Genomic DNA, 24,270 nt, shown 5'->3' with positions numbered 1-24,270 from the left:
AGTAGAAGCATACTAGTGACACTTTGTTTGTCTATGTATTCACACATGTACTAAGTTTCCGGTTAATACAATTCTAGAATGAATAATAAACATTTATCATGAAATAAGGAAATAAATAATAACTTTATTATTGCCTCTAGGGCATATTTCCTTTAGAAGGGGGAGGAGGAATCAGAGGCGACTGTAGACGATATGGAGGAGACCTCTCCCCCGTCGTAGAGAGAGCTTCTCTGCGGCCTCTCCGACGATGACGACACTGTTGAGCCCCCGCTCGAGGAATCCCCATGCTCCACCAGGGTCGTGACAAGGTTCGGGGCCACTTCTCCAGCCCTGAGGAGGCTAGGCCGGGCGACCCCGAAGAAGGGCAGTGCGGCATCCCGTCCTCGAGGTGACGCCACCGCTTTGTCGATCGTCAGTGCCACACCGAGACCAGTCGTCGTTCGCCCCGCCAACCCTCATGATGCGGCAAGGTCCGTGCCCAAGAAGATTGGGGGCACCCTGGCCCCAGTTAGGAAGAGGGCATACATTGCCTCTCAAAAGTAAGCATCTTACCTTGTTTTCGCTTGTCACCCTCGATACATGTGCCTACAATGCTCCCCTCCTGGTGACCAGGACGGATGTTGTGGTGAGGAAGGAGGGAGCCGGGACCTCAGAGGCGCCACCGCCCGCCCCGACCATGGTGACCCCACCGCAGACGGAGGATGTCGCCTCACGCTCCCTTGTGACAGAGTGGGCCCCTCAAGGTACGATGGTGGAGCCTCACGAGGAGTCTGCTTTCGTGGGCCAGCAGGCTCCGGAGCCGCCCGTTCTCGTCGTGCCCGCGGGGGGTTCGGGAGCCTCAGAGCCCCAAGCTGGCCTTGATGCTATGGTGACGTCAGCCCACGCCCCGGTGCCGCCTCCTCCTCAGGCCATTGTGCTGGTGGACCGCGGCCCCCTTGTCAGGCTCGGGGCTCTAGAGGAAGCTTTCACCGTGCTGGACCAGCTTCGGGCCAATCTCCAGGATGTCGATAGGTGCATGGTGAGGGAGCGCATGGGCCTGATCCCAGGGTGGCTCCAAGCCGACGCGTCCATCAAGACGGCCTGGAGTAGGGCCGAGGCCGCCACCACAGAGAGCAGGAGGGAGGCCAATGAAGTCGCGAGGGCTCATGATGCAGCGCTGGCCGATGCGGCGTCTACCAAGGAGCGCTATAACAAGGTGGAGACTGAGCTGACAGCTCTCCGCGAGGCGCATGCTACCCACACCCAATGGCTCCAACAGCAGGAGGAGGAGCTCAAGGAAGCGACGCTTGCCGACCGCGACGCCAAGCTGGCCCAGGCAACAAAGGACCAAGCCGCGGAGCGGGACCGCCTGGCAAGTTGAAGGAGGAGGTGGATAAGGCGCATGCGTCCCATGCCCAGCTCGTCTCTGGGGCAACGACCCAGCTGGACTCAAGGGAGAAAACCCTCGCCACCACCAAGAAAACGGTGGCTGTGGGACGCGAAGCCTTGGTCTCCCTCGAGCTTAGGTCTCACAAGGCACTGCGCTCCCTTTACAGAGGAGGGTACAAGAAGCTGCTTGTGACTCCGGAGGATGGCCCTGCTGTGCTCCTCCCCAAGCTTGCTGAGGCGCTTGAGGGCGTCGCCGCTGGGGTGGACTCCGTGGTGGAGGAGGTGTGCCGCGTGCTCTTCACCTCTGCCGCAATGCGCGTCTTCAGCCACCTCCACCTCCGGGAGCCAAACTTCGACCTCAGCACCCTGATCGAACCGGTGGCTCCTAAGTCCCGCATCACTGCTGCCAAGGCCGTGAAGAAGCAGGTGGAGGCCCTGCTGGGGAAGTTCCTATGCGCTCCCGACCTCGCGACTGTGGCGGCAGAAGCCGGCGACGAAGATGGTGGCAGCATCGTCGACGACGGGCTACCCAAGGCGGGCGGTAGCGGCAACCAAGGCGATGGAGGTGCTTACTCCTAGTTTGACCCTACAACATCCACCATGCCTCGCGGAGGCGTGAGAACTTCTGTTTGAACTCATGGAACATTATGTTTTGTAATAAATTGTTGGAACTCCGTGATTTTGTTTTAGTGCTTGGTTCCCTTCATGTTTGCCTCAGCGTTCTACGTCGGCAGGGCCCAACCCCATGCATACCTCGACCGCTGTTGGGGCTTCCGGATCACTAGGACGAGACCAAGGGGCGAGGGGCTACAAGACTAGTGAAGCCCCTAAGTCGCGATTCTCAAGGGCCCCCCTTGACGTACGAACAACCCTCATGAAGGGAAAGCGAGCAACGTCCGGATCAATCCGGATTCCTCCATACCTTGCGTCGCAAACTTTTGCCTAGGAGGGACGTGAGAAAACCATGTAAGGGGGCGTGCACCAGGCGTGGCCTGAGCGTGGCCCCCGTTCCAAGCCCCCTCTCGCGAGCCTATCTAGGGGAAAACCATGAGGTGTTGTCGGGCGAAGAGCCAAAAGGTTGTCCCGAGGTTGATGCGGCAATGGGGGCCACCCTCAGATGTTTATTCACCAGCGCGAGCATGGTGCTTCCACTCTTCCATGGGCATAGTCGCTCCTCGACCGTGTCGTCCGCCAGCCGGAGCATGGGGCTTCCACTGGTACATGGGCATAGTCGCTCCTTGACCGTGTCATCCGCCAGCGCGGAGCATGGGGCTTCCACTAGTATGTGGGTGAGAGTTCCCTCGGGGGGAGACTTTGGGGCATGTACATCCCCGTCCGTACACATGGCTAGCACGACAGGATTCACTACAAAAAAATACACTTTTGTGGTGATACGTGTTTGTCACAGTAGGTCACATTTTTTGTCATGCATGTACAACCATGACGATTTTATGACAGAATCAAGATAGTCATACCTATGTTGTCGTAGAAGTGTTCCATGACATTACCAAAATTACCATCACGGAAGTGTCCACTTCCATGACGATAAATCACGTGTCATGGAAGTGCTTTCGTCAAGGGTGACCGACATGTGGCATCCATCGTAATGGGTCACCATTAAGCTATTGGGTCCGTTTTTTTGATCCGATAACCTGCTAAAAGCCACGACCTACGGGGATTTTCCACGTGTAAATTTCTCAATGGTCGGAGGACCACATGTTGGCTCAAAGTTGGGACATATGTCATCCACTCATTGGACAGAAGGCACCTATGATACATTGACACATGGCACGGCCCAATAGAGGCCCATTCCTATGAAAAGGTCGGCCTATTTGACTTGGTCAAAAGGGAGTGGGCTGGCCCATGGAAAGCCTGTTAACAACCTGTTCGCATATAGCCATTTACAGCCCGCGAAGTCACGGCGCGTTACGGCCTATTTGAATTAGGCCCAGTAGCGTCATCTGGGCTATCCAATATGATTCCAGCCCGTTGTAACTTCCGGCCCATGTATGGCCCATGACGTCTTTCGGCCCATATGAGGCCCTTTGTAACTCTTTGCCCATTAATGGCCCGTGGTGAAACTGACTCATAATGAACAGTGTATGCTTTATACCCATTAACGTCCCATTATTCTGTTGGGCCGTTTGCAACCCGTGTTATCTTTCGGCCTTCACAAGGCCCATTTATTCTTGGGCTCATTTCCAGCATTCGGTTACTTACGACCTGTTACTGGCCTTTTCCGCTTTGTGGGCCAAATTCAGCCCGTGGTTACAGTCGGCCCATTTGTGGCCCGTTAAACCGTTGGGCCTTTTTCATAGCGTGATAAAATACGGCCGATTAATGACGGCCCATTATGGTCGGCCCATGAACGGATGATTCCAACTCTAGCCCGTTTACGGCCCATAATGTAGTCTCTTATTGGCCCATGTTTGGTCAATCGATCATACGGCCCACAGAAGGCCCATTGATGCTACGGCCAGTATAAGGCCCATTGTTTCTACGACCCGTAAAGGGCCCATTGTTTCTATGGCCCATAGAAGGCCCACGGTCATTACAGTAAATATGTAGCCCATGGTTATTGTGGCCTAGTTTTAAAAACTAGGTTATTGCGGCCACTAGCAAACCACGGAAAAAGAACTGCACTAACTACAAGCAAACAAATAAAGAAGACAACAAGGAAATAAATAAGCAAGCAACTTACGCTAGGCTATCACGGCTATTACACATATTACATCCACTGGGCATCAAAGTTCGCCACCAGTGCAAATATAGGGACAAAGCAGCATATTACATACACTGGTTGTCAAAGTTGGCGACCAGTGCAAATACACTCCGCAGCAAAACAAGGTCAGAACTGAAACCACTTCAGAAGAGCTCAAGAAACAATATCCTGGGTACCCATTATGTTGGCAAGATGCTTAGCAAGCTTATTAACTTTATCTTGTTTGGCGCTTAAATCCTCAAGCGCTTGCTATTGCACCAGAAAGTATGCATCTGAATTCTGCAGGGACTTCCTCAGTCCTTTGGCTTCTTGCTGCAACACAGCTGACTGATGCTTTTCAGCTTGTAGCTAAGACTGAAGAAGCCGAAGTGATTCAGGCAGCGAGTTCGAAGAGCTTGTGCCAGCGGTAGTGGCCAGTAACTCGAACACTACATCAAGATAGGACTTTTGGGTTGTCTCATTGTCGTCAAGATAGTTTTCATCAGCTTTCTTGGAGACCAACAGGGATGTCTCGTTATCTTGAACCTTATCTTCATTACTTCCTTTACCATTGCATAGCGGGGTACTCTTCTCCAATATTTCTTCTGCATTCTAAAAAAGAAACAAGCAGACACATCACAGGTTTACCATGTTGTATACGAAACTCATTTTGGTAAATCAGTTCAGTAGTAAAGTGGACATGATAACAACATGAAACAAACATATATCTATGTACCATGGTCACTGTATGGTCTATATCATTCTTGTTTTTGTTGCCAAATAAATATAGAGACACACTTCAAATAATATATGTTTAAGACAAAGCAGAATAGACATAATATAAGTGTGGGAAACTACAGAGCAATAACAACACTTGTAATGTGCATGACATGAGAACATAACTGTTTATTCAATTGAAACTGAAATCAACATAGAGCAAGTTACAATAGCAAACCATTTAAAGAAACAGGTTTAAAACATACCTATTGCACCATTGGAGTTTCAATTCCATCCTTCAAATTTGAAAATAGTTGGTATGAGTAAATACAGTGATGCAAGAGCAAAGGAGTATGAACCATAGCTATAGAACCTGACCTGAGAACAATTCTTCTTCTGCTTAAGGCATAGAGTTGGGATTGGGAGTGGTGGTCCTCATGCTTTGGGCACTGCAGTTCCCTTACTAACTGCTCGTGTTTGGGTGCTCTGTGGTGGAGACAGTGATGTGTCAACTGGAACTGGGTTACTACCTGCTGGTGTAGGAGTTAGAAGGGGTGTAGCTGGTTCTCTATCCAACTGGGTAGGGGCACAATCTGCGAGAGTCTGGGTTATGTGTAGTGGGGATGGTTCTTGGGCAAGTACAATCGTGGTTCTATCTTCATCGACTAGCAGCACTATCTTTTCTGAAGACCGTGTTATTACTCCCTTAGATACTGCCATCATCCTCTCCAATTCAAATGGATGATAAACAAGAAAAGTAATTGAATGTACAGACATTGTATGATAGACAGGTGCAATGGATAGTGGGGAATAAAAGAAGGCATGGAATAATTCACATTTATGTTGTCTAACCAAACAAGATAGCATGACACAATTTCACATATATGATGGCTAACTAAACAGGATAGCATGACACAATTTCACATATATGATGGCTAACTAAGAAGGATGGAAAGACATAGTTCAAAATATGATGACTATGTAAACAGGATGACATGATATAACTATATAATGTATTTATTAAATAGGTTGGCATGCCATAATTCACATACATGCCGCCTATATGATGTCTTTATCAAATGGCTTCGCATGCCAAAATTCAAATAGATGTTGTCTATGTAAACATGATGGCATGATATAATTCAAATATATGATTTATATAATAAGCAAGTAAGCAGATGGCAATCACATATATGATGTAAAAACTAAGCAATGCAAGACAACATGCATGACATGAGTAATATAACCCTGCCAAGTTTGAGCATATACCTCAGGGGGGAAATAGGACTGGTCATCTGTCTCTGAATCCTCCTTTGAGGAGCTATCTATAACCAGCAAGATGTCTGCTTTAGCAGGTAGCATTGTCTGCTCTGAATACCTTGTTTTCACTCCAGATACTTCCATCACCGCTTCAAATGGCTGATGCACAGGAAGAGTAGTTCAATATACAAACATTGTCGACAAATGGAACACGTAATACAAAAAAAGGGTAGCATGATATAATTCACATATATAATGATTGGCTAAACAACATGGCATTGCATAGTTCACATATATAATGCCTTGCAACAAGATAGCATTGCATAATTCACATATATAATGTCTTGAAACAAGATGGCATTGCATAATTCACATATATGGTAATTAGACACTAAACATGTGGCATTCACACAAATCATGTCTAAACTAAGCAAATGACATAGCAATGCAAGACACCATACGCACGATATGAGCAACATAACCCTGCCAAGTTAGAGCATACACCTTGAGGGGAAATAGGACTGGTCATCTGTCTCTGAATCCTCCTCTGAGGAGCTATCCATAACCAGCGAGATATGCGCTTCGTCAGATAACATAGTCTGCTCTAAAGACCTTGTTTTCACTCTAGAATTTTCCATCACCGTGTGAAATGGCTGATGCATACAAAGAGTAGTTGAATGTACTAACATTGTTGACAAATGTAATACGTAGTGAAAAAAAGGATGGCATGATAAAATTCACATATAAGATTACTAGCTAAGCAGGATGGCATTGCAAAATTCACATATATGATACCTGACTAAACAAGATGGCGTTGCATAATTCACATATACGATAAAGAAACTAATTAGATGACATTCACACAAAGCATGTATTAACTAAGCAGATGCCATATTTGATGTATAAAGTAAGCAATGCTAGGCACCATATGCATGATATTACCAACATCAGCATGCCAAGTTAGAGCGAAGACCTCAGGGGGTAAATAGGAGTGGTCTTCTCCTTCTGAATCCCCCTCAGAACATTTGTCTTCCTCTTGATTACAATCCGAAATGGATGGAGGGGGGCTGCCTTTGCGCCCACCACGGAGCGACGTCTGCATGAAATTTGATTTCCACGCAAGGCTCATCTGTTTTGCTCTACATGTTCAGTTTCATTGTGTACAGTAACTAACATGCATAGGAATAGAACATAGTGAGATTATGTAAGGAGTGCATGCAAAAATCCAGAGTGATGGTAGCAACCCGGGGATAGACCCAAAACCAATGATAGCAGGCAGATAAAGGCTTCAGTTAAAAAATACATATAATGGCTTCTTTACTGTTTGTTTTCCACCCAACATGAAACTCATAGTAGACACCAGAGATTAACCAGATAGTAGATAGATACTATTGTTTGTGGCCCCGATATGTACCCCACAACCATTTAAAAACTCAAGTTTGAGCATTAGCTTGGAGCTGACTCAGAGTCTAATCGGTGAACAAGACGATAAAGTAGCATGTAATATTAAGCGATGCATAACGTAAGCAGACACGAAAGAGTGCGACCTCTCTTGCGGACCCATGTAGTCCTCGAGGTCATCTGCTTAGTTGATGATGGTAATGCAGTTATCGTGGCTGCTGGGGGCGGGGAAGAAGATCTGCGGCGGAGAAAGACAGTCTGGAAGGCGGATCCATGCTGTGGTGAACCCTTCCGTCGCTGGAGCAGCTGAGCTGGGGTGGAACACAGCGCAGCAAGAGCGGGACAAACCACACAAGGTTTTCTTTGACACATATCTGTAACAGAAGTAATTGGGTAAGGGCTTGTTTAAATTTGAGGATTCCAACAATGCAGGGATTGGAAATACACAAGAATAGGATAGGAATGCATGTGAAAAATAGAGAATTTAAAAACACATGATTTCTGCCAATCTAGGTGTTTGGTTCACAAGAATGGGAAGATCACATGATGCAAAGAAGCATGGTGAGATTAAGTCAAACCACAAGAAAATGTACGGTTATAATGCTATTATGCTACTATCTCTTAGTCTTGTGCTTCATGAATAGGAATTTGAAAAGGAGGACAAGTGGATATTAAAATTCCTATGGTTTTTCTTTCAAGGAGACACTAAAGGAACAAATCCTACAGTTTTCCTTTGCTCCATTCCTTTGAACCAAATGCAAGAATAGTAGTACCATATGAAAGTTTCCAATTCCTATGTTTTTCCTTTAGTTTTCCTTTCAAGTAGTGGCGATTCTAGTAGGCAGGCTTGAGTAGGGAATAGCCTACACTCAAAAAATGTTTTTGTGCTACTTCTACTACTTTGGACCCAGACCATTGCCCTACTAGCTCAACTCCTAGGCCCATCTACAAATGCACAGCTCAAACGCGCAGAGATAAATTATGATGGCGTTCAAGAGAGTCCATCACGGATAGCTAAGTTGCCTGGTACCTCACTGCTGGTCATATAGTAGGAGAAACTAATCGTATTTCACGTTACTACGTGTGCTTAGTGGACAATATATATAACATGTAGAGTAAAAAAGAGATGCAACAAGTGTACAACCTCTTTGGCGAAGCCATGTCAATCTCAGTGTGATTGGGTTGGTCGGTGAGGATGCTCCGGCTGATTTGGCTGTCAGAGGAGTGGAAGAAGATCTTAGGCGTATGGATATGGAGCCCGGGGTACCGCTCCACTGTGATGGAGGGTTTTGTTGTTGGAGCAACTCCGGCGAGTTGTACGATGGCGAGGCTGAAGCAGGACAAGAGATACAACGTTAACCTGAGTGGAATTCTAATAGCATCTCCAATAGATGATGTAAAATATATAACCACAAAGTGCTAGATGTAAAATACATCAACCGCTCGTCTCTGAACTTAACTGTCAAAACTGAATTTAACTTTCGAAACTGAGTTTAACTGTCAAAACTGAATTTTGTTGTCGAACTGAATTTTACTATCGAAACTGAATGCACTAGTAGCAGAAAAGCAGTAGCAGCGCCAGGAGCAGTAATGCGTGCGAGAGCCAAGGCAGCTTGTCGTGTAGCAACATCTCGGGTAGCAGCTGCAGGGGCTCCAGGGAGAGCAGCATCTGCTGCTCGTGCAGCAGCAGTGCGTGCAACAGTAGAGCAGCAGGCAGAGTCGACTGACTTTTTCATCTCTGGTCAGTCGATTTTCCAGCCGTTGGATACGAAATCAAGGGCATGCAGTTCATCTTCAACCTCCACCCCCTAAGCCGTTAGCCACCACCGGACAAACCACCCCGAAACCACTCCCCACCACCGGTCTGCTGCCGCCCCGGCCATCCCTCTTGGCCCTCCGCGTCGAGCTTTTGCTCTGGCGATCCCCATGCCACCGCCCCACTGATACTTCTCCGTCGTATCTATAATTTTTGATTGTTCCATGCCAATATTCTACAACTTTCATATACTTTTGGCAACTGTTTATACTATTTTTTGGGACTAACATATTGATCCAGTGCCCAGTGCTAGTTCCTGTCTGTTGCATGTTTTATGTTTCACGGAAACCCCATATCAAACGGAGTCCAAACGGGATAAAAACGGAAAGAGAATTATTTTGTAATATTTGTGATGTTTGGCAAGTAAAATCAACGAGAGACGGTGCTCGAGGTGGCCACGAGACAGGGGCCCACACCCAATCTAGGTGGGTGCGCCCCCACCCTCCTGGGCCCCTCGTAAGGCGGTTGATGCCCTTGTTTGGCCGCAAGAAAGCTAATTTTTGGAAAAATATCTAGGCGAAGGTTTCAATCCAATGGGAGTTACGGATTTCCGGATATAAAAGAAACGGTGCGAGGGCAGAATTCCAGAACGCATAAACAGAGAGAGACAGAGAGATAGATCCAATCCCGGAGGGGCTCTCGCCCCTCCCACGCCATGGGAGCCCAGGACCAGAGGGGAAACCCTTCTCCCATCTAGGGAGGAGGTCAAGGAAGAAGAAGAAAAAGGGGGGCTCTCTCCCCTTGCTTCCGATGGCACTGGAACGCCGCCGGGGGCCATCATCATCACCGCCATCTTCACTAACACCTCCATCATCTTCACCAACATCTCCATCACCTTCCTCCATCTATATTCAGCGGTCCACTCTCCCGCAACCCTCTATACCCTCTACTTAAACATGGTGCTTTATGCTTCATATTATTATCCAATGATGTGTTGCCATCCTATGATGTCTGAGTAGATTTTTGTTGTCCTATCGGTGATTGATGAATTGCTATGATTGGTTTGAGTTGCATGTTTTATTATTGGTGTTGTCCTATGGTGCTCTCCGTGTTGCGCAAGTGTGAGGGATCCCCACTGTAGGGTTTGCAATATGTTCATGATTTGCTTATGGTGGGTGGCGTGAGTGACAGAAGCACAGACCCGAGTAAGTAGGTTGCTTGCGTATGGGATAAAGGGGACTTGATACTTTAATGCTATGGTTGGGTTTTACCTTAATGATCTTTAGTAGTTACGGATTCTTTATAGAGTTCCAATTATAAGTGCATATGATCCAAGAAGAGAAAGTATGTTAGCTTATGCCTCTCCCTCAAATAGAATTGCAATAGTGATTATCGGTCTAGTAACATAGTCAATTGCTTAGGGACAATTTCACAACTCCTACCACCACTTTTCCACACTCGCTATATTTACTTTATTGCTTCTTTATCTAAACAACCCCTAGTTTATATTTACGTGCTCTTTATTATCTTGCAAACCTATCCAAAAACACCTACAAAGTACTTCTAGTTTCATACTTATTCTAGGTAAGGCGAACACTAAGCGTGCGTAGAGTTGTATCAGGGGCAGATAGGGCTTGAGAGAATATTTGTTCTACCTTTAGCTCCTCGTTGGGTTTGACACTCTTACTTATCGAAAGAGGCCACAGTTATCCCATACACTTGTGGGTTATCAAGACCTTTTTCTTGCGCCGTTGCCGGGGAGTCATAGCGTGGGGTGAATATTCTTGTGTGTGCTTGTTTGCTTTATCACTAAGTAATTTTTATTTGCTGTTCTTAGTTATTTTATATCTTTAGTTATGGGTAGGAAACGCAAAATACCAAAAAAAAGATAGTTGTACCTACTGAACCAATGGTTGAAGAACCATTCAAAATTTATTACACTCCTGAAGCTTTTTACTTGGATCATCTTCGATCCCTTTGTGGTTGTGCTGAAACCCCCACTAGCTTAGTTGAGGGAAAATCTTTAGATGAGCATGCTTGTTATGTGCGACACCGTATATCTGAAAAAGGGAAACTTTTACTAGATCAGATTCATCATTTGCAATGCTATGCTGGGACTTTATGTGAATTATATGATGTTACTTGTTGATCTGAAAACCCTAAGAAACACCTTCCCTACCAATGTGAGTTTAGTGATAATGGAATCATATCTTCATATGCTAAGGGTGTTTATAATTACTATGATGTTCAACAAATTGAAGAATTTGTTGCTTTTAAGGGTGCTTATGAAATTGCTTCTTTGATTGAAAAGTATGATGCTACTCTCTACAAATCTGAAAATTTTGCCATACTTTAATATTGCTATGATAATTATGCTTCTAATGCCTATGTTAAACTATATATTGAGGACTACTCCACTGTCCAAGAAGAGACTAATATTTTGCAGGAGTCTATGGAAGAAGAAATTGATGAAACTGTGAGCTCATTGGATGAAAAAGATGACGAGGAGAGCGAAGAACAAAAGGAGGAAGAGCGGATTAGCTACCCGTGCCCACCTTCTAATGAGAGTAACTCTTCAACTCATACATTGTTTAATTTCCCTTTGTGCTTACCGAAGGATGATTGCTATGATAATTGTTATGATCCCGTTGATTCTCTTGAAATACCCCTTTTTGATGATGCTTGCTATGCTTGTGGCCAAGATGCCAATATGAATTATGCTTATGGAGATGAGCTTGCTATAGTTCCTTATGTTAAACATGAAGTTGTTCCTATTGCACCCACGCATGATAGTTCTATTATCTTTTTGAATTCTCCCAACTACACTATATCAGAGAAGTTTGTGCTTATTAAGGATTATATTGATGGGTTGCCTTTTACCATTGCACATGATGATTTTGATGAATGTAATATGCATGTGCTTGCTGCTCCTACTTGCAATTATTATGAGAGAGGAACTACATCTCCGCCTCTTTATGTTTCCAACACGATAGAATTGCAAGAAACTGCTTATACTATGCATTGGCCTTTACTATGTGTGCATGAATTGTTCTTTTATGACATGCCGATGCATAGAAGACTTCGTTTTTGCATGATATATGTTACTTTGTGCTCACTACTAAATTACAAATCATTGTTAATTAAAATTGGCTTTGATATACCTTGGGATCCGGGTGGATCCATTACTTAAGCACTATATGCCTAGCTTAATGGCTTTAAAGAAAGCGCTGCAAGGGAGACAACCCAGAAGTTTTAGAGAGTCATTTATTTCTGTTGCATTCTTTCATATAGTTTAAAAACAAAAATAATAAAGAGGGGAACCTAAATCTTTTCAAAAAGGAAAGTGAAAGTGAGAGAGACAAGCATTGTTGAAGTGGGAGCTAGCTTTGAACTTTGTTCATGCTCATGGAAACTTTGTGAATCTTGATTACAGAAACTTTTCAACAAAAATAATTATCCCCTTGTACAATTCCATTGTATTATAAAAATAATGTGCTAAGGTTTGCCTTTAGGATGTTTACAATGCTTGTTGGTTTGTATGGTGTAGAACAGAAACTTTAGCTGTAGTGTGCGATTTTACATTTTTTACTGGAACGTCAAATGGTTCTGATTCTTTTTGTACTGTATATCTATACAATTTTTTTATTTTTCCTAATTTTTGTAGAATTGTTGGGGTACCAGAAGTATGTTGAATGTTCAGATTGCTACAGACTGTTCTGTTTTTGACAGATTCTATTTTTGATGCATAGTTTGCTTGTTTTGATGAAACTATCAATTTATATCAGTGGATTAAGCCATGGAAAAGCTATATTACAGTAGACAAAATGCAAAAACAAAATATGAATTGGTTTTCTACAGTACTTAGAGTAGTGATTTGCTTTATTATACTAACGGATCTTATAGAGTTTTCTGTTGAAGTTTTGTGTGGATGAAGTGTCTAATCGAGGAGGTCTCGATATGAGGAAAAGGAAGAGAGGCAAGAGCTCAAGATTGGGGATGCCCAAGTCACCCCAAGTAAATATTCAAGGAGAATCAAGCGTCTAAGCTTGGGTATGCCCCGTAAGGCATCCCCTCTTTCTTCAACAAGTATCGGTATGTTTTCGGATTCGTTTCGTTCATGTGATATGTGCAAGTCTTGGAGCGTATTTTGCATTTAGTTTTCACTTTTCTTTTATGCACCATGCTGGTATGAGATAGTCCTTGGTTGATTTATAGAATTCTCATTGCACTTCACTTAAATCTTTTGAGTATGGCTTTATAGAATGCTTCATGTGCTTCACTTATATCATTGAAGTTTGGATTGCCTGTTTCTCTTCACATAGAAAACCGCCATTTGTAGAATGCTCTTTTGCTTCACTTATATTTGTTAGAGCGTGGGCATATATTTTGTAGAAAGAATTAAACTCTCTTGCTTCACTTATATCTATTTAGAGAGATGACAGGAATTGGTCATTCACATGGTTAGTAATAAAATCCTACATAAACTTGTGGATCACTGAATATGATATGTTTGATTCCTTGCAATAGTTTTGCGATATAGTGATGATAATATGTGGGAGGTACTGGTAGATGGTTGTGTTTAGTAAGGATGTTGGTGTTAATGTTTGTGATTCCCGAGGCATGCACGTATGGTCTATTAACTATGTAACCAAATTGGCGCGCATTGTATTTTGATTGTTTATCTTTGCGTGAAGGTCGGGGGCGCGCGATGGTTAACTCCTACCAACCTCCCCTAGGAGTATGCGTGTAGTACTTTGTTTCCAGGGCTTTTAAATTTTTGCAATAAGTATGTGAGTTTTTTATGACTAATGTTGAGTCCATGGATTATACGCACTTTTACCTTTCCATCATTGCTAGCCTCTTCGGTACCATGCATTGCCCTTTCTCACCTTGAGAGTTGGTGCAAACTTCGCCGGTGCATCCAAAACCCGTGATATGATACGCTCTATCACACATAAACCTCCCTATATCTTCCTCAAAACAGCCACCATACCTACCTATCATGGCATTTCCATAGCCATTCCGAGATATATTGCCATGCAACTTCCATCATCATCATATACATGACTTGAGCATTCATTGTCATATTGCTTTGCATGATCGTAAGATAGCTAGCATGACATTTTCATGGCTTGTCCATTTTTTTGATGTTATTGCTACGCTAGATCATTGCACATCCCGGTACACCGCCGGAGGCATTCATATAGAGTCATATCTTTGTTCTAGTATCGAGTTGTAATGTTGAGTTGTAAGTAAATAAAAGTGTGATGATCATCATTATAGAGCATTGCCCCATGAAAAAAAAGAAAAAAAAGGAAAGGCCAAAGAAGCCTAAATAAAAAAGGGGGCCAAAGAAGCCCACCCAGAAAAAAGAAGAAAAAGAAAAAAAAGAAAAAGAAAAGGGGCAATGTTACTATCCCTTTTCCACACGTGTGCTTCAAAGTAGCACCATGTTCTTCATATAGAGAGTCTCCTCTATTGTCACTTTCATATACTAGTGGGAATTTTCATTATAGAACTTTGCTTGTATATTCCAATGATGGTCTTCCTCAAATGCCCTAGGTCTTCATGAGCAAGCAAGTTGGATGCACACCCACTTAGTTTCCAGTTTGAGCTTTCATACACTTATAGCTCTTAGTGCATCCGTTGCATGGCAATCCCTACTCCTCGCATTGACATCAATTGATGGGCATCTCCATAGCCCGTTGATTAGCCACGTCGATGTGAGACTTTCTTCCTTTTTGTCTTCTCCTCATAACCTCCACCATCATATTGTATTCCACCCATAGTGCTATATCCATGGCTCACGCTCATGTATTGCCTGAGAGTCGAAAAAGTTTGAGAATACTAAAGTATGAAACAATTGCTTGGCTGACACTGGGATAGGCATGAGGGGTACCTTGTGTTAAGAAAAGGGAGCATACAAGACTATATGATTTTGTAGGGATAACATTCTGGAAGCATTGATATTTTGAAAGACATGATTGTTTATTGGGATGCCCTAAGTATTATTGTTTTTATGTCAAATGATAGACTATTGCTTTGAATCACTCGTGTCTTAATATTCATGCCATGATTAGATATATGATCAAGATTATGCTAGGTAACATTCCACATCAAAAATTATCTTTTTTATCATTTATCTACTCGAGGAAGAGCGAGAATTAAGCTTGGGGATGCTGATACGTCTCCATCACATCTATAATTTTTGATTGTTCCATGCCAATATTCTACAACTTTCATATACTTTTGGCAACTGTTTATACTATTTTATGGGACTAACATATTGATCCAGTGCCCAGTGCCAGTTCCTGTCTGTTGCATGTTTTATGTTTTGCAGAAACCCCAGATCAGACGAAGTCCAAACGGGATAAAAATGGACAGAGAATTATTTCGGAATATTTGTGATTTTTGGGAAGTAAAATCAACACGAGACGGTGCTCGAGGTGGCCACAAGACAGGGGCCCACGCCCACTCCAGGTGGGCGCGCCCCCACCCTCCCGGGCCCCTCGTAAGGCGTTTGATGCCCTTCTTTGGCCGCAAGAAAGCTAATTTTTGGAAAAAGATCTGGGTGAAGGTTTCAATCCAATCGGAGTTACGGATCTCCGGATATAAAAGAAACGGCGTTAGGGTAGAATTCCAGAACGCAGAAACAGAGAGAGACAGAGAGATAGATCCAATCACGGAGGGGCTCTCGCCCCTCCCACGCCATGGGAGCCAAGGACCAGAGGGGAAACCCTTCTCCCATATAGGGAGGAGGTCAAGGAAGAAGAAGAAGAAGAAGGGGGCTCTCTCCACCTTGCTTCCGGTGGCGCTAGGACGCTGCTGGGGGCCATCATCATCACCGCCATCTTCACCAACACCTCCATCATATTCACCAAGATCTCCATCACCTTCCTACATCTATATTCAGCGGTCCACTCTTCCGCAACCCGCTGTACCCTCTACTTAAACATGGTGCTTTATGCTTTATATTATTATCCAATGATGTGTTGCCATCCTATGATGTCTGAGTAGATTTCCGTTGTCCTATCGGTGATTGATGAATTGCTATGATTGGTTTGAGTTGCATGTTTTATTATTGGTGCCGTCCTATGGTGCTCTCCGTGTCGCGCAAGCGTGAGGGATCCCCGCTGTAGGGTTTGCAATATGTTCATGATTTGCTTATAGTGGGTGGCGTGAGTGACAGAAGCACATACCCAAGTAAGTAGGTTGTTTGCGTATGGGATGAAGGGGAATTGATATTTTAACGCTATGGTTGGGTTTTACCTTAATGATCTTTAGCAGTTGCGGATGCTTGCTAGAGTTCCAATTATAAGTGCATATGATCCAAGAAGAGAAAGTATGTTAGTTTATGCCTCTCCCTCAAATAGAATTGCAATAGTGATTATCGGTCTAGTAACATAGTCAATTGCTTAGGGACAATTTCACAACTCCTACCACCACTTTTCCACACTCGCTATATTTACTTTATTTCTTCTTTATCTAAACAACCCCTAGTTTATATTTACATGCTCTTTATTATCTTGCAAACCTATCCAACAACACCTACAAAGTACTTCTAGTTTCATACTTGTTCTAGGTAAGGCGAACACTAAGCGTGCGTAGATTCGTATCAGTTGCAGATAGGGCTTGAGAGAATATTTGTTCTACCTTTAGCTCCTCATTGGGTTCGACACTCTTACTTATCGAAAGAGGCTACAATTATCCCCTACACTTGTGGGTTATCACCCACCACCGTCGGCGACCACCGCCCCCACCCTGAATCCTAAGATAGATTGTGCGGTACTGTTGGAAATATGCCCTAGAGGCAATAATAAATTAGTTATTATTATATTTCCTTGTTCATGATAATCGTTTATTATCCATGCTATAATTGTATTGATAGGAAACTCAGATACATGTGTGGGTACATAGACAACACCATGTCCCTAGTAAGCCTCTAGTTGACTAGCTCGTTGATCAATAGATGGTTACGGTTTCCTGACCATGGACATTGGATGTTGTTGATAACGGGATCACATCATTAGGAGAATGATGTGATGGACAAGACCCAATCCTAAGCCTAGCACAAAGATCGTGTAGTTCGTATGCTAAAGCTTTTCTAATGTCAAGTATCTTTTCCTTAGACCATGAGATTGTGCAACTCCCGGATACCGTAGGAATGCTTTGGGTGTACCAAACGTCACCACGTAACTGGGTGCTATAAAGGTGCACTACAGGTATCTCCGAAAGTGTCTATTGGGTTGGCACGAATCGAGACTGGGATTTGTCACTCCGTGTAAATGGAGAGGTATCTCTGAGCCCACTCGGTAGGACATCATCATAATGTGCACAATGTGACCAAGGGGTTGATCACGGGATGATGTGTTATGGAACGACTAAAGAGACTTGCCAGTAACGAGATTGAACAAGGTATCAGCATACCGACGATCGAATCTCGGGCAAGTACAATATCGCTAGACAAAGGGAATTGTATACGGGATTGATTGAGTCCTTGACATCGTGGTTCATCCGATGAGATCATCGTGGAACATGTGGGAGCCAACATGGGTATCCAGATCCCACTGTTGGTTATTGACCGGAGAACGTCTCGGTCATGTCTGCATGGTTCCCGAACCCGTAGGGTCTACACACTTAAGGTTTGATGACGCTAGGGTTATAAAGGAATTTTGTATGTGGTTACCGAATGTTGTTCGGAGTCCCGGATGAGATCCCGGACATCACGATGAGTTCCGGAATGGTCCGGAGGTAAAGATTTATACATGGGAAGTCCTGTTTTGGTCACCGGAAAAGTTTCGGGTTTTATCGGTAACGTACCGGGACCACCGGGAGGGTCCCGGGGGTCCACCAAGTGGGACCACCATCCCCAGAAGGCTGCATGGGCCAAGTGTGGGAGGGGACCAGCCCCAGGTGGGCTGGTGCGCCCCCCCCACAAGGGCCCAAGGCGCCTAGGGTTTGGGGAGGGGGGCGCCCCCACCTAACTTGGGGGGCAAGTTTCCCCTCTCCCCCCCCTTGGCCGCACCCTAGATGGGTTTTGGGCTGGCCGCCGCCCCTAGGGGTGGAACCCTAGGTGGGGGCGCAGCTCTCCCTCTCCCCCTATATATACTTGAGGACTTTGGGGCTGCCAACACATGAGTTTCACCTCTCCCTGGCGCAGCCCTACCTCTCTCCATCCTCCTCTCCCATGGTGCTTGGCGAAGCCCTGCAGGATTGCCACACTCCTCCATCACCACCACGCCGTTGTGCTGCTGCTGGACGGAGTCTTCCTCAACCTCTCCCTCTCTCCTTGCTGGATCAAGGCATGGGAGACGTCACCGGGCTGTACGTGTGTTGAACGCGGAGGTGTCGTCCGTTCGGCACTAGGATCTCCGGTGATTTGGATCACGATGAGTACGACTCCTTCAACCCCGTTCTCTTGAACGCTTCCTCTTAGCGATCTACAAGGGTATGTAGATGCACTTTCCTTCCCCTCGTTACTGGTTTCTCCATAGATAGATCTTGGTGACACGTAGGAAAATTTTGACATTCTGCTACGTTCCCCAATAGTGGCATCATGAGCTAGGTTTATTGCGTAGATTCTTTGCACGAGTAGAACGCAAAGTAGTTATGGGCGTTGATTTTGTTCAATATTCTTACCGTTACTAGTCCAATCTTGTTTCGACGGTATTGTGGGATGAAGCGGCCCGGACCGACCTTACACGTACACTTACGTGAGACAGGTTCCACCGATTGACATCCACTTGGTGCATAAGGTGGCTAGCGGGTGCCAGTCTCTCCCACTTTAGTCGGAACGGATTCGATGAAAAGGGTCCTTATGAAGGGTAAATAGCAATTGGCATATCACGTTGTGGTTTTGCGTAGGTAAGAAACGTTCTTGCTAAAAACCCATAGCAGCCACGTAAAACATGCAAACAACAATTAGAGGACGTCTAACTTGTTTTTGCAGGGTATGCTATGTGATGTGATATGGCCAAGAAGAATGTGATGAATGATATGTGATGTATGAGATTGATCATGTTCTTGTAATAGGAATCACGACTTGCATGTCGATGAGTATGACAACCGACAGGAGCCATAGGAGTTGTCTTAATTTATTGTATGACTTGCGTGTCATTAAACAACGCCATGTAATTACTTTTACTTTATTGCTAACCGGTAGCCATAGTAGTAGAAGTAATAGTTGGCGAGACAATTTCATGAAGACACGATGATGGAGATCATGATGATGGAGATCATGGTGTCATGCCGGTGATGATGATGATCATGGAGCCCCGAAGATGGAGATCAAAAGGAGCAAAATGATATTGGCCATATCATGTCACTATTTGATTGCATGTGATGTTTATCATTATTATACATCTTATTTTCTTAGAACGACGGTAGTAAATAAGATGATCCCTCATTAAAATTTCAAGAAAGTGTTCCCCCTAACTGTGCACTGTTGCGAAAGTTCGTCGTTTCGAAGCACCACGTGATGATCGGGTGTGATAGATTCTCACGTTCACATACAACGGGTGTAAGCCAGATTTACACACGCGAAACACTTAGGTTAACTTGACGAGCCTAGCATGTACAGACATGGCCTCAGAACACAAGAGACCGAAAGGTCAAGCATGAGTCGTATGGAGGATACGATCAACATGAAGATGTTCACCGATGATGACTAGTCCATCTCACGTGATGATCGGACATGGCCTAGTTAACTCGAATCATGTAATCACTTAGATGACTAGAGGGATGTCTGTCTGAGTGGGAGTTCATTAGATGAACTTAATTATCCTGAACATAGTCAAAAGCCCTTTGCAAATTATGTCATAGCTCGCGCTTTAGTTCTACTGTTTTAGATATGTTCCTAGAGAAAATATAGTTGAAAGTTGACAGTAGCGATTATGCGATCAGTAGAAAGCTCATGTCCTTAATGCACCGCTCAGTGTGCTGAACCCCAAACGTCGTCTGTGGATGTTGCGAACATCGGACATACACGTTTTGATAAGTACGTGATAGTTCAGTTAAAACGGTTTAGAGTTGATGCACCAAAGACGTTTTCAAAACATCGCGGAACATATGAGATGTTTCGAGGGCTGAAATTGGGATTTCAGGCTCGTTCCCACGTCAAGAGGTATAAGACCTCCGACGATTTTCTTAGCCTGCATAATAAGGGAGAAAAGCTAAATCTTGAGCTTGTGCTCAGATTGCCTGAGTACAACAATCACTTGAATCGAGTAGGAGTTGATCTTCCAGATGAGATAGTGATGTTTCTCCAAAGACATTGCCACCAAGCTACTAGAGCTTCGTGATGAACTATAACATAACAGGGATAGATATAATGATCCATGATCTATTCGCAATGTTCGACACCGCGAATATAGAAATCAAGAAGGAGCATCAATTGTTGATGGTTAGTGAAACCACTAGTTTTAAGAAGGGCAAGGGCAAGAAGGGATACTTCATGAAACGGCAAATTAGTTGCTGCTCCAGTGAAGAAACCCAAGGTTGAACCCAAACCCGAGACTAAGTGCTTCTGTAATAAGGGGAACAACCACTGGAGCAGAATTACCCTAGATACTTGGTAGATGAGAAGGCTGGCGAGGTCGATAGAAGTATATTGGATATACATTATGTTAATGTGTACTTTACTAGTACTCCTAGTAGCACCAGGGTATTAGATACCGGTCTGGTTGCTAAGTGTTAGTAACTCGAAATAAAAGAGCTACGAAATAAACGGAGACTAGTTAAAGGTGAGATGATGATGTGTGTTGGAAGTGTTTCCCAGGTTGATGTGATCAAGCATCGCCTGCTCCGTCTACCATCGAGATTGGTGTTAAACCTAAATAATTGTTATTTGGTGTTTGCGTTGAGCATAGACATGATTGGATTATGTCTATCGCAATACTGTTATTCATGTAAGGAGAATAATGGTTACTCTATTTATTTGAATAATACCTTCAATGGTCTTGCACCTAAAAGAATAGTTCATTGAATCTCGATCGTAGTGATACACATTTTCATGCCAAAAGATATAAGATAGTAATGATAGTACCACTTACTTGTGGCACTGCCATGTAAGTCATATTGGTATAAAACGCATGAAGAAGCTCCATGTTGATGGATCTTTGGACTCACTCGTTTTTGAAAAGTTTGAGACATGCGAGCCATGTCTATTGGTGTATACGCATGAAGAAACTCCATGCAGATGGATCGTTTGGACTCACTTGATTTTGAATCGCTTGAGAAATGCAAATCATACCACATGGGCAAGATGACTGACAAGCCTTGTTTTCAGTAAAATGGAACAAGATAGCAACTTGTTGGAAGTAACACATTTTGATGTGTGCAGTCCAATGAGTGCTGAGGCATGCAGTGAATATCGTTATGTTCTTACTTCACGGATGATTTAAGTAGATACTGAGTATATTTACTTGATGAAACACAAGTCTAAATTATTGAATGGTTCAAGTAATTTCAGAGTGAAGTTGAAGATCATCGTGACAAGAGGATAAAATGTCTATGATATGATCATAGAGATGAGTATCTGAGTTACGAGCTTTGGCACGCAATTAAGACATTGTGGAAATTGTTTCACAATTAATACCACCTGGAACACCATAATGTGATGGTGTGTCCGAACATCATATTTGCACCCTATTGGATATAGTGCATACCATGATGTATCTTATCGAATTACCACTATCGTTCATGGGTTAGGCATTAGAGACAACCACACTCACTTTAATAGGGCACCACGTAATTCCGTTGAGACGATAGCGTTTGAACTATGGTTTGGAGAAACCTAAGTTGTCGTTTCTTAAAAGTTTGTGGCTGCGACGCTTATGTGAAAAAGTTTCATCGTGATAAGCTCAAACCCAAAAACGGATAAATACATATTCATAGGATACCCAAAATAGTTGGGTATACCTCCTATCTCAGATCTGGAAGCAAAAGTAATTGTTTCTAGAAACGGTTCCTTTCTCGAGGAAAAGTTTCTCTCGAAAGAATTGAGTGGGAGGATGGTGGAGACTTAATGAGGTTATTGAACCATCACTTCAACCAGTGTGTAGCAGGGCACAGGAAGTTGTTCATGTGGCACCTACACCAATTGAAGCGGAAGCTGATGATAGTGATCATGATGCTTCGGATCAAGTCACTACCGAGCCTCGTGGGTCGACAAGGACGCGTACTACTTCAGAGTGGTACGCAATCCTGTCTTAGAGGTCATGTTGCTAGACAACAATGAACCTACGAGCTATGGAGAAGCGATGGTGGGACTGGATTCTGGCGAATGGCCCGAGGCCATAAAATCCGAGAGAGGATCCATGACTTTGGAAGAATTATTTTATGGTCGTAAGGCCGTTGGGTACAGATGGATTTTAAAAGGAAGACAGACAATGATGGTAAGTATCACCATTAAGAAAGCTCGACTTGTCGTTAAGATGTTTTCCGACAAGTTCAAGGAGTTGACTACAATGAGACTTTCTCACTCGTAGTGATGCTAAGAGTCTGTTGGAATTATATTAGCAAATACTGCATGATTTATGAAATCTTGCAGATAGGATGTCAAAACATTGTTTCCTCGATGATATCCTTGAGGAAAGGTTGTATGTGATACAACCAGAAGGTTTTGTCAATCCTGAAGAACGCTAACAAATATGCAAAGCTCCAGCAATCCTTCTAAGGACTGGAGTAAGCATCTCGGAGTTGGAATGTACGCTTTGATGAGATGATCAAAGATTTTGGGTTTATACAAAGTTTATGAAAAACTTGTATTTCCAAAGAAGTGAGTGGGAGCACTATAGCATTTCTGATGATTATATGTTGTTGACATATTGTTGATCAGAAATGATGTAGAATTTTTGGAAAGCATATAGGGTTATTTGAAAGGTGTTTTTCAATAGAAAATCTGGAATAAGCTGCTTGAACATTGAGCATCAAGATCTATGAGGATAGATCAAAAACGCTAAATGGTACTTTCAAATGAGCACATACCTTGACATGATCTTGAAGGTGTTCAAGAGGGATCAGTCAAAGAAGGAGTTCTTGCCTGAGTTGTAAGGTATGAAGTTAAGACTTAAAGCACGACCATGACAGAATAGAGAGAAACGACGAAGGTCATCCCCTATGCTTAGACGTAGGATCCATAGTATGCTATGCTGTGTACCGCACCTGATGTGTGCCTTGCTACATATCTGGCAAGAGGGTACAAAGGTGATCAAGGAGTGGATAACCAGATGGGGGTCAAAATTATCCTTAGAGGAATAAGGATATTTTTCTCGATTATGGAGGTGATAAAGAGTTCGACGTAAAGGGTTACGTCGATGCAAGCTTTAACACCTATCCGAGTGACTCTGAGTAGGAAACCGGATGCGTATAGTGGAGCAACCATTTGGAATAGCTCCAAGTGGAGTGTGGGAGCACCATTTACAATATGACCTAGAGATTTGCGAAGTACATACGGATCTAAATGTTGCAGACCCGTTGACTAAAACCTCTCTTACAAGCAAAACATGATCAAACCCCAGAACTCATTGAGTCTTAATCACATGATGATGTGAACTAGTTTAGTGACACTAGTAAACTCTTGGATGTTGGTCACATGGCGATGTGACCTGTGAGTGTTAATCACATGGCGATGTGAACTAGATTATTGACTCTAGTGCAAGTGGGAGACTGTTGGAAATATGTCCTAGAGGCAATAATAAATTAGTTATTATTATATTTCCTTGTTCATGATAATCGTTTATTATCCATGCTATAATTGTATTGATAGGAAACTCAGATACATGTGTGGGTACATAGACAACACCATGTCCCTAGTAAGCCTCTAGTTGACTATCTCGTTGATCAATAGATGGTTACGGTTTCCTGACCATGGACATTGGATGTCGTTGATAACAGGATCACATCATTAGGAGAATGATGTGATGGACAATACCCAATCCTAAGCCTAGCACAAAGATCGTGTAGTTCGTATGCTAAAGCTTTTCTAATGTCAAGTATCTTTTCCTTAGACCATGAGATTGTGCAACTCCCGGATACCGTAGGAATGCTTTGGGTGTACCAAACATCA

Source organism: Triticum dicoccoides, chromosome 4B (genome assembly GCF_002162155.2).
Source record: "Triticum dicoccoides isolate Atlit2015 ecotype Zavitan chromosome 4B, WEW_v2.0, whole genome shotgun sequence".
Lineage (NCBI taxonomy): Eukaryota > Viridiplantae > Streptophyta > Magnoliopsida > Poales > Poaceae > Triticum > Triticum dicoccoides.
This window is presented reverse-complemented; position numbering follows the sequence as displayed.